At 47.0% G+C, this 17376-nt stretch overlaps 1 long non-coding RNA gene across 1 annotated transcript; it reads left to right on the top strand.

Annotated features, from left to right (window-relative positions):
- The first annotated feature begins 7435 nt into the window (after positions 1-7435).
- On the top strand, positions 7436-13139 carry LOC125923262 (uncharacterized). The gene is made up of 3 exons (XR_007457980.1): positions 7436-7522; positions 9843-9879; positions 12753-13139. It is a non-coding gene; the product is annotated as an uncharacterized LOC125923262 (long non-coding RNA).
- The last annotated feature ends 4237 nt before the right edge of the window (positions 13140-17376 follow it).

Below are 17376 nucleotides of genomic sequence, written 5' to 3'. Positions count from 1 at the left end.
TTTGAGTATTGATGTATGCATTGCCTTTCCCAAGATTTTTAGGGCACCATCTAGGGATTGTTATGAATAAACAAGGGCTCCTTCCTTCTGCCTCTGAGCAGGCAACAAACTCTTGCTGTGAATCTAGGTGCCATTGGCTGGAATGAATTATAAGGCAAGCCCATCTTTTTTTTTGACCACACCTGGAGGAACTTGGTCACTGAATTCCTAAAGAATCTTGTTACATAAATTACTCCTCTGACCTGGAGCGCATGGAAATATTTTCACCTGCTGCCAACAGCTGCAAAGCCCCTGGTTTCAGGATGGAGGTGGGAGGCAGTGGGTTTTGAAGGGTGTCAAGTATCCAGTAGGCTGTCTGGCCTCCCTGAGCCACCCATAGAAGCCCTCGCCTTCCCCTCTCCTATCCTTTTCTGTTGCCTCCAGAGTAGAGAAAACCAGACCTCAGAGTTAACAGGCACCTGTTTCCTGCTGCATGTATTTAGGATTAGGTCATGAACCTGAAATGAATGAAATGAAAGGTGGGCGCTGTGCCAGAAAATACTGAATTTACAAAGCGAGCGTGCTTGTGTTCAAGCCCTCAGAAGATGGACTCTCCGCCCACCCTCCTCCCCACCACGGGTCCCTTCCCTCTCCACCTCCTGCGCCCTGTCGCCCACTTGTCCCAACCTCTTACTCTTTCTCCCCATTTGGCTTCCCTCCCCGTGCCCTCCACAGCCCCCATTTCTCTTCCGTTCCCCCCTCTGACCCCGCAGAGCCTCGCGAGCTGGCGACCCTGCAGCCAAGGGCTCCCGCAGCCTTCCTGGAGCCTGCTGCTCCCTGTTATTTTCATTTCCCTGTAATTCGAGGGGACAGGTGAGATGTGCTTCAAAACACTGTAATCATATTTTAAATGGAAATGAAATGTGTGAATTAAATGTAAATTACAGTAGAATGGAAGGACAATCACTATTAGTTAAGGGCTGACACCTATTTTTGCAGACCTTTCCCAAACGCCACAACTTGTTTCCCCACATGTGTGATGAGAAGTTGTAATTATGTGGCAGCTGCTTCTGCAGTGGGGCTGATGCTGGTTACTGGATCATTTGTGCAAGGGGGTCTGGGTGCCGGGCCGCGGATGTATTTTAAATAGATACGGACTGCTGTTGGTACTATAAAATTACCCAGAAGAAATGATATTTTTATGCGAGGGCCGTGAAAAGAAACCTTTTTTTGTTGTTGTTTTGTTTTCCCCTTGGAAAGGTGAGGCGGTAATAGAAAGGGACACTTTTATATAGTCAATTTATTTACGGATTCTCCATTTGCTTTTATATTGGAAAAATATGTGCTGTGCCAATGGGTTGCAATTTGGCTCTCAATCTTGGCCTGCCTCCCTCCCACCTAGTGCAGAATGCCTTGGTGCTTCCTAGGGGAGCCCACGGTCCTCCTGTACGACCATTACTGGAGCATTTTTCAAGACAGGATCAGCCCTTTGCTATAATTCCTTGGATGATGAAGGTAATAATTTTATTATCTATCTACCCAAAGCCATGACAAACAGCAAAAAAGATTTAAAAAGAAAATCATTTAATCCCCATCAATCCAGTCTTTTGTTTTGCTTTATGTGGGCACAATGACTGGTTGACTGAGTGTGTTTTAAAACTTTCTGAGCCGTTTCTGTGGTGTGTTGCAGAACTTTCAGAGGTAAGGGCCGATCTGGATGAAATAGATAAAGTTAGAAGCAGCAAGGGGCGATCAGTAAATGCATTAAAAAGGGATCTATTTACATGTTCATTGTTGATTCTAACTCCTGTTTGCCTCAAGTAAATTCCTCGTTCTCCGTGGGAGCAGTCAGCAGATAATATATGTTGAATAATCACGTGTGTCACTGAAATTTACCAATCTTGCATTTTTCGGGCAACAGAGATGCAAGCTCAGTCAATATTTAGTTCTTAGGGACACTGGTGATTAAGGTGTAACGTCTGGCTTGAGATTAGCAAAGGGTCCATCTTGAAGATTCTCTGGCATCTGGCCAATCCCCACCTCTGCCCCTGGCCTCCTCCTCCATGGTCTCTCGTAGGCCACTGCCAAGGGCTCCAGAACAGCCCAGCACCTCGCTGGGCTCCACCTCGCTGCCTGAGCTCACATTGTAAATGCAGCTCTGACCGTGTCACTGGCTGCCCTGGTGAGAACCCTCGGGGGCCTTGGTGAGACAGAGTCAGGGGTCCGCGATGTAGCCACACATGTAGTCAAGTGTCCCTGATGTAGCTCCCAATACTCCAGGCCCTTTCCCTCTGCTTCCAACCAATTCTTCTTTGAAGGTCTGCTCCCAAGTTCTCTGCCTGGTAATCCCACTTACCCTTTAAAGTTTCTCTTAGAATTCTCCTTGGGGGAAAAGCTTTCCCAAAGCTCCTGAAGACCAAACCAAGTGCTTTGGTGGCTATGTCCAGGCATGCTGTGCTCACCACACTGAATTATTACTGACTTTATACACACCTACCTCTAGATTAACACCCAAATAAATGCCCGGCGCAGCTTGACAGTAAACTTCTTGGGTGGTGGCTGCTTCTCTTTGCAAAGTTGAGGGGCTAAAATAAATAAACTTGACTATAGGCCAATTTTTGAATTCCTCGACAGTGTCTTCTTTTGCTGACATTATCCATCTTCCTTTTAAAATAAAACATAAAACGGCTGTATACAACAAAATGTAAACCACATCAAGTGTCTTCCTTTTGATTGCATTATGTCTACCACCACCTTGTTTATGTTCGTGTGGAAATAAAATTAGTTGGCAGCATGTGTTCTAAATGCAAATCTGATCACGGCACTTGCTCCTCTGTCTTCTGGCTTGCTGATACAAAGGGTGGTTGGGATGAGCAGAAAGGTCAAAAGGGAATTTATAGATATTTTATAATATCTATATTTTATGTTATAATATCTTATTTTATTATATTTTATAATATATAGCTTTGTAAATATTTGATTATATTTTATAATATATAAATATGTAAATATTTTATCATATTTTGTAATATATATAAACATAAATATTTTATTATATTTTATAATATAATATATTTTATAATATCTATATTATAGATATAGATATTTATAGATATTTTATATCTATTTATTTGCTAGTATCTTTTGTTTTATTTAGTTTTTTTATCATTTTTATTTTAGAGACAGTGAGAGTGACAGGAGGGGAGAGGGACAGAGGTAGAGAGAATCTTAAGCAGGCTTCATGTTCAGCATGGAGCCCAATGTGGGGCTTGATCCCACAACCCTGAATCATGACCTGAGCCAAAATGAAGAGTTGGATGCTCATCCGACTGAGCCACCCAGGCGCCCCTATGCTGTGATTTATAAAAAGAAATACATATTTGATGTTCATTCTGTTTCTGGCACAGAGCTCCTAAAGCCCTTAGAATTTGTCTTTTGTTATGCTGATGAGGGGACATCTAGACTGCACCTAAGGATGGGGTCTGGTTGCCAGGATAGTCAACTTGGTGATTAGAGGGCTGCAACTTTCAGTACTACCCTTGAATTTCTGGGAGGAGTAAGGGGCTGGAGATTGAGTTCCATCATCAGTTCCATCACCAATGACTTAACTGATTGTGGCTATGTAATGAAGCCTTCATAAGAACCCAAAGGACAGGGTTCAGAGAACTTCCAGGTTGGTGAACACGTAGAGGTGCTGGGAGAGTGCACACCTAGAGAAGGCATGAAGATCTGCTCCCTTCCCTCATACCTCGCCCTATGCCCCTCTTCCATCTGGCAGTTCCTGAGTTATATCCTTTTATAATACACTGGTAATCTAGTAACTAAAATATTTCTCTGAGTTCTGTGAGCCACTCTAACAAATTAATCAAATGCAAGGAGGCTATCATTGGAACCTCCAATCTATAGCCATTGGATCAAAAGCACAGGTGACAACCTGGACTTGTGAGTGGCATCTGAAGTGGGGAGATGGGCAGTCTTCTAGGACTAAACCCTTTCCTATGGGATCTGACACCATGTCTAGGTAGATAGTGTCAGAATTGAGTTGGATTGTAGGACACTCAACTGGTGTCACAGAATTGCTTGGTGGTGAAGAACCCCGTACGTTGTACTGGTGATGAGAATCATCACATAGTGAAAAGGAAAGAGTAGATGTTTCTGGAGATCCCTTCAATCCCACTTCTGTTCTATAAAATAGAGAAGGCATTAGTATTCCCACCATAAAAATGAGGAAACTTATTCAGAGGGCTGGTACCAATCAGAGAAATGGAGGCAAAGAGAAATTAGGTGGTATGTTCAGAGTAAGAGTTAGTAACAGAGTTAGCCAGAAGCCCCGGAGCTGATGAGGTTCCCTGCAGTACCTGGAGTTCTCGTAGGCTGTGGCATGCCTAACAGCTATCAAAGAAGCAAAGTTGTTTGGGGCCCAACAGATTTGGTGAGTATTCTAGAAGAACAATTATTCCTACACAATTTATTATTAAGAAGCCTGGATGTTTCCTCAGATGATAGTAATTCTGATTGAGATCTACCTGGAGTACCAGGATGAAGTGTGGTGGGGGTGAGAATAGCCCTTGCTTCTGACCGCACCCATGCCATAATGCCCATGTCAATCTCTGCATCAGAAAGTGAGTTGCCAAATGTCCTTCTGACCTGCACTAGAAGTTAAGAAGTTTCAACCAACCCCCGCCCCCTGCCCCCAGGAAAACTCAGCCACCAGATCAACCTCTTTCTATTAATATATCTAGACAGCCTCTACAAACCTGGGATTTATGCTGGTAACCTGGGTCTCGGGAGGGCCTAGCTCAATTTGTGCAGAAATTCCACCAACGGTGGAGAGTTGATTTAGTGTCAGAAAAGGGTGTTTGAAACAAGTGCGTTTTCCTTTACGAGTCTTTTAACATCAGGAGAGAAATACAGCTGATTGCAATTGATTTGTATACGTGGCTCTTTGTGTGAAGTGTCACAGCATGTTTTATAGGAAGAGGGAAACAAAGAAGGAGAAGGGAGAGAAATCGCTCTCCTAGAAGATGCAGGACAGAGTGCAAGGAAGCACATCTTACAGGACACTGTTTGGCCCTCCCGGTGACAGGCATGGATCCCTGCTCCATCACCTACTTTCTGTGTGACCCTGGCAAGTCGCTTAAGGTCTCAAAGCCCTGGTTTCAACATCTGTGAAAGGGGAATAACAATAGTTCCTACCCCATAGGCTGTGGGGAAGGTGAAATCAGCTGGTGCGGCTGAAGGGAGAAGGGTAGTGCTTGCAATAAATGATAGCAAAAAGAAAAAGCACTTGGGGGCCTGGGTTGCTGTATACTCACCAAGTCAAGGCTTTCAGGAAGTCTTTCAGAAGTCAGTGGTTAAAGTCGCACTCACTCCTTTGGGACTGAATCTTCAAAAGTTGTGAACAGGCTTTCTGCCTCTTCCCCATGCCTCCCAACCCCAGTGGCTTTGTTCTCCTTCACTTCCTCTGCCTCTCTAAAAGCTACTTCCAGGAAAGGGCTTTATAAGAGCCCATTGTACTGAATGGACCATTCAGTTTAATGACCATTTAGAGTGTGTCACATATAGGAGAACACCGGAGCCCTTTATGGTTTGAGAAACACTCTCATGATGGCCCCTGGGGTGGCTCAGTCGGTTAAGCATCTGACTCTTGATTTTGGCTCAGGTCACGATCTCTTGGTTTGTGAGTTTCGAGCTTCGTGCTGACAGTATGGAGCGTGCTTGGGATTCTCTCTCTCTCCTTTTCTCTTTGCCCCTCACCCACTTGCTCTCTCTCATAAATAAACAAACTAAAAAAACCACCAAAAACCACTTTCATGCACATGACCTCATTTAATCATCTCAGCAATTCTATGAGATATACAGGTGGCCCCTGACATACTATGATTTGATTTTTCAGCTTGAGGAGGGTGTGAAAGCCATCACATTTATTAGAAACCAGACTTCAAATTTTGAGTTTTGGTCTTTTCCCCGGCTAGCCATCAGGCAGGATGATTCTTTCTGGTGATGCTGGGTGAGGCAGGGAGGCGCAGCCCCCAGTCAGCCATGTGATCACAAGGGTGGACTGACAACTATTCTGTTTCTCACTTTCGGTACAGTGTTCAATCAATTACAGGAGATGTTCAACACTTTATTATAAACTAGGCTTTGTGTTAGGGGGTTTTGCTCAACTGTCGGCTAATGTCAGTGTATGGAGTATATTTAAAGTTGGCTAGGCTAAGCCCTGATGTTCAGTAGGTTAGGTGTATTAAATGTATTTCCCACTTCTGATTTTTTCAACTTATTATGGGTTTATGGGGACATAACTCAATTGTCAGTCAAAGAAGATCCGTATAAGACAGGTGGTATTTATCCTATCGTAAAATGAAATATAGGCAGAGAAGAGTAACTTTTCAAAATTCATGTTTTTGTTCCTATATATAGTTTTAGGTATACATAAATGACTGACTAAAATTGCACAATTAATAAAGTAAGGGTTTATGACTTGGTTTTGTTTTTCTGACTGAATTTTAGTATATTTTAAAAGAAAGAACATTAAAGCAAAGAAAAGACTAGTTGTGGAGTTTCAGCATACGTCAACAAATCAGGGAGTGGGAGTACTTTGTGGGCTAGGAGTCTTTTCCAATGTCTTTGCTGTAACGTTGTACAGAAGCCTGGCAGTCTATGGGAAGGCCCAACTCTGCCCAAGGTATATAATAGCAAAAGTTTTGACTTTCTCTTGGCCTTAAGCTTTCTTAATGTGTCTGTATATTCCTTCACTATCTTCTCCACTAACATGCCTGTGTTAGTTATCTACTGCTGTGTAACAAGTTACCCCCCAATGTAGCAACTTAAAAAAAAACATATTTATTATCTAATAGTTTCTGTGGGTCAGGAATCCAGGCACCACTTAGCTGAGCCATCTGCTTCTTGGTCTCTCAGAAGGCTGCGATCAAGGTGTTGGCTGGGACTGTGGTCATCTTGAAGCTCAAAGTGGGGGTGGATTTACTTCCAAACTCATCAATGGTTGTTGGCAGAACTCAGTTCCTCAGTGGCTGTTGGCTGGGGTTGCCCTCAGTTCCTTCTTATATGAGTTTCCCCACAGGGCAGCTCATCCAAGTGAGAGAGAAAGAGAATGAACAAGATGGAACTCACAGCCTTTGTGAGGTTAATCTCTGAGGTGACATGCCATCACTATTGCCGTACTCTATTCACTGGAAGTGAGTCATTAGGTCCAGTCCATACTCAAGAGAGTTTACAAAGGCCCACATACCAGGAGGTAGAGCTCGTCGGGTCATTCTAGAAGTCTGCCGAACCACAATGCCTTTGTAGGGACTGGAGCCAGCCCTCAGGACCAGAAACAGGCTCTAACAGCTTCCTTCTCTTATTTCTACTTTGAAATCAGTAGTATCTCCTCAACCTTTGTGGGAGCAGTTGTGAGGGTGTCCTCTTGAGCCAAGCCCCTAGGCAACTGACTTGATAGTGAAGCAAACTGAATTCAACCTAAGCAACTCATAACCAGTACCCGAAGCTGGGCTGTAATGAATGAGAACGAGCGCGCTTCAAGGTTGGGCAAGTCTTTTGATTCTTTGTTCTTTCCCTCACTCAAGTGGTTATGATGATATGTGAACCTAGAGGACAAACTTTCCCAAAACAGGGATAGAGAATCTCTTGTTTTGGCAGTACTGCCTCCTGCAAAGGTAGGGTGGGGTCAGAATCCGGGAGCATGGATGCCGCTGCCAGCTCCCAGTCCCCAGGCGGCGGTGTCTGCGAACAGAGGAGGTATGCCCTGGCTCGGCCGGTACGTCTGTCAAGGCAGCTCCAGGCTGCCTTGAAACAGAAGCCTGTTGTTTCCCAGGAATGTCAGGTCCCATGTGCGCAGAACCATGCCATTGCTTTGGCAAGTTCGTTTTATTTTCATTCATTTAATTGCCTCTCTCAGCTGTTTGTTTTATGAGGAGTTAGTTTCATTAGTCTACTAAGCCCACGTGCTAGCTCCGTGCGCTCAAACGTTGTGTGGACGTTGAGTTTTTCCCCAACTGGGTCTTGCAGAGAACATATATGACCCTAGCGTTGCCCTCTTGAAGCTGGGGCCTGGCATGGATTGCCTGGCATGGGGCCAGGAAGTTCATTAAGTCTTCATCTGAGTTGGTGTAACTTTCTTATGTAAAAGCCACTGACGGCTCCCTGTTTGCAGGAAATGCCAAGCTTGTTGGCGTGAATACAGGCCCTTCACAGCCTGGCCCGAGTCTGCCTCCCCACAGGCCTGTCCAGCTGCTTGTCTGGATCTCCTGTCCACACAACAGCTAGAATCCTAGCCTGCTTTCACGCTGTTTCTTTATTCATGCATTTCCCTCACTGTGGGATGAAGGCCCTCCCTCTCTGACCCCCTCTGCCCATCTCTGCGTGGCAATCTCCTCCTCATCTTCCAAGGCCCCGCTCAAACACTAGCTCTGCTTTGTAACTTTTCGGACCTCCTGCTTTCCTTTGGGTTAGAACTCGCGGGTCGATAGCAGCTGCCATCAGCACCCCACCCATTTCCCCTTGGCATTTACCACGTTTTGACACACCAGCCTGACTTCCCACTGCCAGCACCCGCAACTCTTTTTCTGGGGGCTTCCTTTGTCTGCCCACCCTGCCCAGGTGCAAGGTGGGTTGGAAATGTTGGGAGTTATGTCCCCAGAGCAGCCCACCCCCAATAACTGATGGGACTCGGTAGACAAACACCCCGGCTCCCTCACCCTTTGGGCAGGGCATTCCCGAGGCATTTCTCTACAGCAGCCCCTGGGGTCTCCCATGGAGCGAAGCTCCACTTGCCCACAGAAGCAACTGGTTGATAACACATCCCTTCATCCCTTCTCGGTTCCTTCCCTTTCCTTTCTCATTCCCCCCCTTCCCTATCACTGTTCACCCCCCGTCCCCACCCCAACGACCAATAACGTCTTTGTACTTGAATGTTTGCTTCAGGGTCTGCTTCTGGGGATCCCAACTAATACAGAGCCCTTCATTTGTGTTTGGGCTCTGTCTACACATTTGTTACAGCCCATATTACAATGTATTGTGTGTTGCCATGGTGTCCTGTGTCCACCGTGACCTCCTTGAGGACAAGATCTCTGCCTTGTCCCTCTCCGCATCCCCCACACTGAGTGCAGTGTCGGGCCCACAAGCAGTGCTCAGACTTTTGCAGAGTTGATTGATTCTCTTATGCTCATTTTCCTGTTTTGTTTTGTTTTTTTATTTAATTTTTCTGTTTTCATAGCTGATGGAGTTTAGATCCTGTTTTTGAGCCAGAGGATGAAGTGGTCAGCCAGACCATCTCAGCATCACTGTGGGCCCAGCCTCTCTTGTGGCCCTTTGTGTCAAGAAGTTTGCCCAGAGGGTTATGTAGCCAGGTGACAGAGCAGCCCTATGCTGGCCACTCTTTGACAGACTGCGAGATTGCATTTTGCATTTTGTGTGGTTGCACTGGTCTTAATTTGGTACAGACAGCATCTGTTCTCATTTCTTTTACCCGGACTCTGTTGTTGCAAATGAGAAATCGGGACGAGTGTAAATGAGATATTGGGAATAAAATCCCATGCTGCAAAGTGCTGAAGTCCCAGGGAAAGGAAGAAATATCTGCTGTGCTATCCTGGGATCACCTTAGATGCCTGCTGAGGTATACTCACATACGCTCCCTGGCCAAGTTTGGGACTTGGGGCAGAATTTCTCACCCCACCTGAGTGAAGAGTTGGAGGGCTGGGGAATGACACATTGGAAGGTTGAGTAAGATTCTCAGAAGAAAGTCTTTACTACAATGTTATTATTATTATTATTATTATTATTATTATTATTATTCTGTGATGACCTTATTCAGTTTTGTCTATAATTATTGCACTTTTTTTCAGGGTGAGAGAGGAAAAGGGACCAGGAAGTGCTCACCAGGTGGGGTATCACTCTCTTTTGTGTCAAGTACTTCTTTACAGAGGACAAAACCCCAACCACAGTGCAGGGAGCATTCTGTACCTATTGGCAGAGCTCCACAACTGACAGACAATGAATGGTCCCAGGTTGGCAAGCAGGCTGGGTGCCCCATCGGCTAGTTTCATCTGGTTGAGCTTGGTTTGGTTGGTGCTCCATTTGCCTCCAGGCCTTGAGAAAGTTTCTGATGGGGCAGGAAGGTGATAATAAGGCCTCTTAGCACCACTGATTAGCCCCTCTTGCTTCTGTCCCCTTGGTTCCTGGGAAGTTAACACCTGTGGGCTTTTGCCCAACTGGGTCATTCTCGCTGAAAGTAGATCCTTGATCCAGAGGGTCGTTTTTATTTTTCTTTTTTTAACAGCAGGTCTTTAATGCATTGTTATGACCTTGGGAACACTGCAAAATAGAATGGCATGGGGCATCAAGGGTATAAGACGGCCCAGAGTCTTTTCTTGAGAACTGTGCTTTGCTCTGACATATGTCTTGCTTAGTTAGTTTATTAGAATTAAGATATATTCCTTTATGAGTGAAAATATATGGTAGGATTTCTATTGACTATCCTTACTTGGCCAAATAAAAAGTTGGCAACAACCTTATCATTTCTAACATTCCCTTCAAAAATATATTTTTCATAGATTGGTGATACACAGAAGACAGTGGACAGATATAGAGGACAGATTAAATACTCCATGAGTCCTCATCTAAGCCTGATTTTTTTTTACTTTCTGTAGAAGAGTATACTTTGCCATCGATGCCTAGCTTTCCTTATCTGCAAGATGGGGGCGGAGACCAGGCCACCTAGCTTTATATAGATCAACTGAGAAGGTGATTAGGGTAAGAAAAATCCATGAGGAATGAGGTAGGCTGAGAAATGGCCTTCAAGAGATATCTACTTCCTAAGCCCTGGAACCTGTGATAGTTATCTTATGTGGAAAAAAAAATGGAGGTGGTGGGGAGGTCTTTGGAGATGGGACTCAATTAAGGATTTTGAGAAGGGGAAACTGTCCTGGATTATCCAGGTGGCTCTACACAAAATCACACACATCCTTATAAAAGGGAGGCGAAGGAGACTGCAGACACAGGAGAAGGAGATGTGAAAGCATAAAGCAGAGCAGAAAGAGATTTGAAGATAATGTCCTTGCAGATTAGACTGATGTAGTCACAAGCCAAGGAATGCCAGAAACTACTAGAAGCTGTGACAGGCAGGGAATGGATTCTCCCCAAGCACCTCTGGAGAGCATGGCCCTGGCCTTACTGACATCTTGATTTCAGCCCAGTGATACTGACTTTGGACTTTTGACCTCCAGAACTGTGAGAGTAAGTTTCTGTTGTTTTACGCCTCCGACGTTGTGGTAATTTGTCACAACAGTCACAGGAGACTAACAGAGGATTCCAGACTCTAAGCTCCTTTAGACTAGGGATTAATCCTGTGTTTCTTTAATCTCTCAAACAATGCCTTGTCCTTAGCATGGACATACCTAGCTGCCCACACCTGTAGATGAGACGGCTCGGCACCGATCTGCTATTTAAGGACAAATCTTCTGAGTCTTCTCTTTTAGGGCCTGTAGACATTTCCTGGATTGTTGGGGACATGTAACCATGGCTCTTTCTCAACTTCATTTCTAGAAACATTAGACTGTCTCCTTGACGTTACACAGAAAGAGATGTTCTTTGCAAGGCAGTGGTTCGGACTTGAAAGAGGCGTATTTTTTAGCAGACAGTGGGATGAGAAATGGGAGTCTGTGCCACGAACCCTTTCTACGAACAGTGCGGTGAAAGCATACCTTTTCTTGGTTCAGGTCCCTTCTGAGTAAGAATTCGTTTCCTGTTTTGCTTTTCAACCTGAGAAGTGACTGTCAGGGGTTGAATTATGTCCCCCTCAAATCCACATGGTGAAATACCTCAGAATGTGACCTTATTTGGAAATAGCGCCACTGCAGATGTAATCAGTTAAGATAAAGTCATTAGGGTAGGCCCTAACCCAGAGTACTGGTGCCCTATATAAAGGGGAAATTTGGACAAAGACCCACAGACATGGGGAGAATGTCACGAAGGCAGAGATGGCGTGATGCACCTACAATTCAAGGAACACCACAGATCACCAGCAAACCCCTGGAAGCTAGGGGAGAGGCGTGGGACAGAGTCCCCCTCACAGCCTCAGGAGGAACCAATGCCGCAGATACGTTGATCTTGAACTTCTGGCTTCCAGAACTTCGAGACAACACGTTGCCGTTGTTGAAGTTGCTCAGCATGCAGTGCTTTGTTACGGCGGCCCGAGTCAACGAGCCCAGTGCCACCAACTTGTGCTCTATGTGTCTTGCCTGCACCTTGTAGGGAGCAGCTAAATGAAAGAGAGAGAACAAGAGGGAGTGCTCCTGCTTGCATGCAGGGCAGGAGTGCAGCCTTTAGAAGTGTGGCCTTGATGTCTGAACAGCAATCCTTCCACACCCAGCAATTTGTCTGCTGCCTGTGATAAGAAGATCCATGGAGTCTCAAAGCCACCTCCCTGTCCTAATCCCTCCCCAGGGAGCCAACCTTTCCCTCCAGATGGGGTCAGTGAAGGAAAGTAAAGTTTCAGTCATGCCTTTCAAGTTGCCCTCCCCTCCCCTCTCGCTTTGGTCTCTCCCCCTCCCCCCACAGCCCCCCTTGTTTCCAAGTGCCCAGCCTTGTCAGAAGAGAGGGGACCATCTGGTTAGTCCTTGTTTACTGCACACCCTGCCAGTTTGAGCTTATTAATCATATTTACCCAAGTATCTTAATTACTCCCTGTCTAGCAACTTGCTTTGCACTCAGCTGTTGACCCCTCTTTTTTTATTCCTTTCTATCATTAATCATAGGCGCAGCGTGGGTACAGGAATTCCTGAAGCTTGGATTTCGCTGGCACCGTTACCACTCCCAGAGAGGAGCGGCTGGAGTTCACGGCTGGTTCCTGACAAACTTCCTAATTAATCTGCTGAAGATCAGAGGAGGACTAATCGGGGCTGAAGACTGTGTTGGGCCCATCCCCCCGCCCTTTCCGTGTGTGTGTCTGTGTGTGTGTCTGTGTGTGTGTGTACCGCGGGCCTGTGCACACACTTACAGTGCTGAGCTTGGCAGGAGAGAGTCTCAGCCAGCGATTCAGCACAATAGCATTCCTGCTGCTGCCACCTACCTTCCCTGCTTTGGGAGGAGGAATTTTCTTCTCTTGCTTAGAAGTTTCCAGGAGTCCCCACTCCTTCTGCTGGCGGATGCATGGCGGAATACACATCTTCCAGCCCACTTTCCTATGGGACCAGAATCTCGGGGCCGGTGCAGGCAGGAGCTGTCTCGTGCAGAGCGGATCAAAGCTTTCTCCGGTGGAGCCAAAGATCGGGGGGCCTCTCAGGAGCTCAAGATGCTCCGGGGCCCAAGACCGGCCAAATCCAGGGGCGGCTGCAGACCTCAGGAGCACCCGCTGCAGGGTGCCAGGCTAACAACTTCCAGACAGACAGCCGCCGCACGGGAGGAAATGCAGAGCCGAGGACAGCTGAGCAAGAGTAGGAAGTCTCTCGAATAAGCCGTGCCCCGTGTGCCCCTTTCTCTTTTCTTTAGCAGAAGGCAGCGGGCAGGCAACAAGGGCCGGGCTTCTTTCTTTCCGCCAGGCCTGAATCTCCAGGCCGAGAGACACCATTAAGGAGTATAATTTGTTGATCCAGGCTCTCCTTGCGTTTCAGTGCAGAGTGGCATCGTTTTCTTTATGACCTCGTAAAGTCACAGCCGAGAGGCCGATTTGGAAAACAAACTGCCTCAGGTTGACAGATAATTAGATACAGGGGACATATTATATGCCTTTGCATATAAATGTGCTCCGAGGCGTGTTGGTTCATCTGAAGTTGAGGTTAAAGGCGCGCCAGGTATTCCTGACACATCAGGATATATATTTTCATACGGTCTCGGGCGCTGTGTTGGTTTTATAGCCCTTTCATCCCGGCGCTGACTGATGGCGACCGAGCGCAACCCAACTTAAGAGGAGCGGGGCGCTCGCTCACCCATGAGCCTCTGCGCGGCCGCTGGGCTCCCCACCCCCTCGCAACTCCCCCCCCCTTACCTCGCCCTGGCAGAGGGGCTGTTCTTCAGGCTTCCATGCCTTGCGCATGACCAATGGCCACCCTGGGCCGGGGGTGGAAGTGGGCAGGATCCACTTTTCTTTTCTTCTCCCCCCTCCTTTTTTTTTTTTTTTTTGAATTCTGGGGACCCATTTAATAACAGTTACAAAACAGGGGCCTCCCAAGACTGAGGCAGACCCTGGTGGAGTTCTATACAAGCTAAGCCATGGAAGTGGCTCTTTTCTGGAACGTTCTGCGGACTGTCGAGGCTGCTGGTGGACAGCTGCCGCTGCTCAATATGGCGGCTGGGCCGTGCTGGGGAAGCTCTTCCGTCCTCGGAATCAGGTCCGAGAGCCAGGGCGTGGCGCCAACCCGAGGAGGATGGGTCTCTCCTTCCCCTGCAGCCTCAGAGCGCCGGGCTAGGGACAGGTCTCTCTGAACACACGGTTCCAGTCAAATTCATCCCCACCAAAATGTAAAGAGCTTAATTTAATGCCCGTCGGGAGTAATTTCAATTTAAAAGTGGCATTACAGCCGGTGGCTGAAAGAATGGCTTAGCGGTTAGTCATCTACCGTTTGGGCGAGTCACTTAATCTCTTTGAGTCTGTTTCTTCATCCTAAAATAGGAATAAGAAGCCGTGCTCACCTTATAACGCTGAGAAGATTAACTTCGATAAAACTTGTGGCCCAGCGCTTCCCATACAGTATCTGGCACGTGTTAACTGTCTTTAATGAGGAAGCTTAACAGAGCTCATCCTAGTAAAAAATGAGGAGAGAGGAGAGGGCCTCCACCCCAAGGAAGGGGCTGCCTGACAGGTCGTCTCCTCAGCGCCGTGTGGAGGTGGCCGTGGGCTGGTGAGCTGCAGAGGCCCCTGATTCTTGGGAGGTCTGGTTTGGGCCCTGCCTCTGATTAGCTGTGTAATCCGGCCATGTCACTCCCTCTGTCCCACTCGTTAGTTTCCTCATTGTAAAATGAGGGGCCCTCTGAGGGCCGCGGGGGGCAGCGTCCGACCCCTGGCCGCCTCCTGAGGCGGGTCTGTGGGGGGCGCTCTCCTGTCCTCTGCCAGGCGTCCGGCAGGCCCGCTGTCATCCCTGCCGCTGCAACAGGCCTGTGTGGTTTTCCAGGCCAAATTAGAGGGCCGGGGGTGGGGGGGTGGGAGCTCTTAAAAAGACTTGGCGAGACGGCTGAACAGTTCTCAGCTTGAAATGATCCTCCATCTTCAATCTTGCCAGGGATCTCTATTAGAAAGGGACAGAAGGAGAGAAAGAGAGAGAGAGAGATTGAGATGGAGGGAGAGAAAGCAGACAGAGCAAGAGAGAGAAGGCAAAAGGAAGGAGAGGGAGAGAGAATAACCTCATAGGCCAGCCCTAAGCCCTGTTGAAGGGGATGATATAAATAGAGTTGCTGTCACTTTGATGAATTAAATCCTCTCTTAATTAGGATGCATCGATTTAAGGGTTGTCCAGGCAGATAGTCCTTTTCCCCTTCCCAGCAAGTGATAGCAGAGGGAGGAAGCAAGAGAGGGGTGGCTTTCTCTCGTTCTTGCCTGATGGCTGCTTTCTCTCCCAGGCTTCATTTATTATCCCAGAACATGGGCACTGCAGTTTTCTCCATGTGCCATTCTCTTTTCAGCTGGAGCTTGGCAGTGGGCTACACAGGAGCCTTCTGGAGAAAGGACTACCTTTGAACCCCACGACCTTCTGCAGTACCTTTTCACAAGGTGGTCTGTTGAGAACAGAGTGAGGGCCCCTCGGTTGTTCTGTGGGCAGCTCTCTCTTTAGAGCCCCTCGACTTCTGGAGCCATTACTCGGCTGGCCAGCTGGATGCCATGCCTGTAAACCACTGGCTGTACCTTAGGGCAAACCACTTTTGGTCCCAGGAGTCTGAGGTTCCAGGGGCCTGTTCTGGATACCGTTTCCAAAAATGAAGATATATTGTTCACAAGGACCTGGAAAATCTGAGTGTAGATTGAGTATTCCCCGAGTACGAATGGTTCAGCACTTTGTAATACTGGATTCATGAGAGAAAATACTTTGGAGGAGCAGGACATAAAATCGGCAAACTGATTCATCTTCTCTTGACCCCTTCACTCCCAAGGGGCCCATTACTCAGGCAAAGGAAGTGTGTTCCTCGGGGCGTGGAGACATTGTGTGTGCATGTGGAGCGGGGGGGGGGGGGGGGGGGCTTCTCATTGGGCTTCCTTGTGATTCAGAGTTGTTTCATAAATGGAACAGAGTCTGTAAGAGAAGTCTCTTACATTTGGTCTTTCATATCAAGACTCTAAAAACCCTGGTGTCACTCAGTGAGGGAACTCTCATGTACCCCCTCCCTTAATTCCCTAAAGTCTCATATACACAAATATGTGCATGCCTTCCCAAACTAATGCTGAACATGTCTTTCTGGAATTGCTTCAGCAGTTGAGAGAGGAAAGAGTTTCCTTGTTTTTTTTTTTTTTTTGTTTTTTTTTTGTTTTTGTTTTTTTTTAAAGAAGAACAGAGTTTCCTTGGTTTGAGGAAGAAGAATAAACTCATAAAGATGGAAGTGTGTTTGAGTGTGTTTGGAATTCCAGACCCACCGACTCTTACCCAGCTGAGGGGATTTGCTGTGTTTTCTGTCCTGGCTCTCAGGTGACATGTGTCCCTGGCTGCCAAGAGAGAATCCTTGCTTGGATCATCTGGTCACAGGCCAGAATCTCTTTGTTCCCTCTATTGTCCTCTGTAAGGGGATCCACGTGGCCACACTGCTGGAGAACCTCTCTACTCTCTTTGTTTCTACGCCAAGGGGATCCATAGGGTGGAGGTAAAATTTTTTGTAGCAGATTGTGTGTGTGAGCCAGAAAGAATGAGGTGGAGGGATGCAGGAGGAGAGGGAGCAAGCAAAAAAAACAAACAAACAAACAAACAAAAAACAAAAAAAAAAACAAGACAGGAAAGAGAGAAAATGACAAGAAATAAATTAGCAAGGGACAGAGGCAGGAAGAGAGAAGAGGAACCGAGAAGAAATTCCCAAAGAGGAAGTGAGCCTGCAGGCGGGAGGTGGAGAAGAAACCCTCAAAGAGAAAGGAGTGGAGAGCAAGGTTGCCGGCCCAACTGGGGAAGGCAAGACACAGAAATCAGGAGAAGGAAAAGAAGGGATCAAGCAGGTGCTAGGAACAGAAAGGGAGAGGGGGTTGGTTGGGAGGGGAGAGGCAAGAGATGAAGGCGAAGAAGAGGGGAGCAGCCACCGGTGGGGGAAGCAGGGGGAGCGAGAAAGTGCTGTGCTGTGTGGATTATTGTGTGTTTGTCATCTGGAATGGTATAAGCTGTAGGTACAGCATCTCCTGCCCATGATTTATGGTCCCTGTCAGGCAGGGAGCGCGCTTTGTCTGCTGTAGCGTGGAGGATGAATGCGTTTCTG

This window comes from Panthera uncia, chromosome B1, assembly GCF_023721935.1.
Source record: "Panthera uncia isolate 11264 chromosome B1, Puncia_PCG_1.0, whole genome shotgun sequence".
NCBI lineage: Eukaryota > Metazoa > Chordata > Mammalia > Carnivora > Felidae > Panthera > Panthera uncia.
This window is presented reverse-complemented; position numbering and strand designations above follow the sequence as displayed.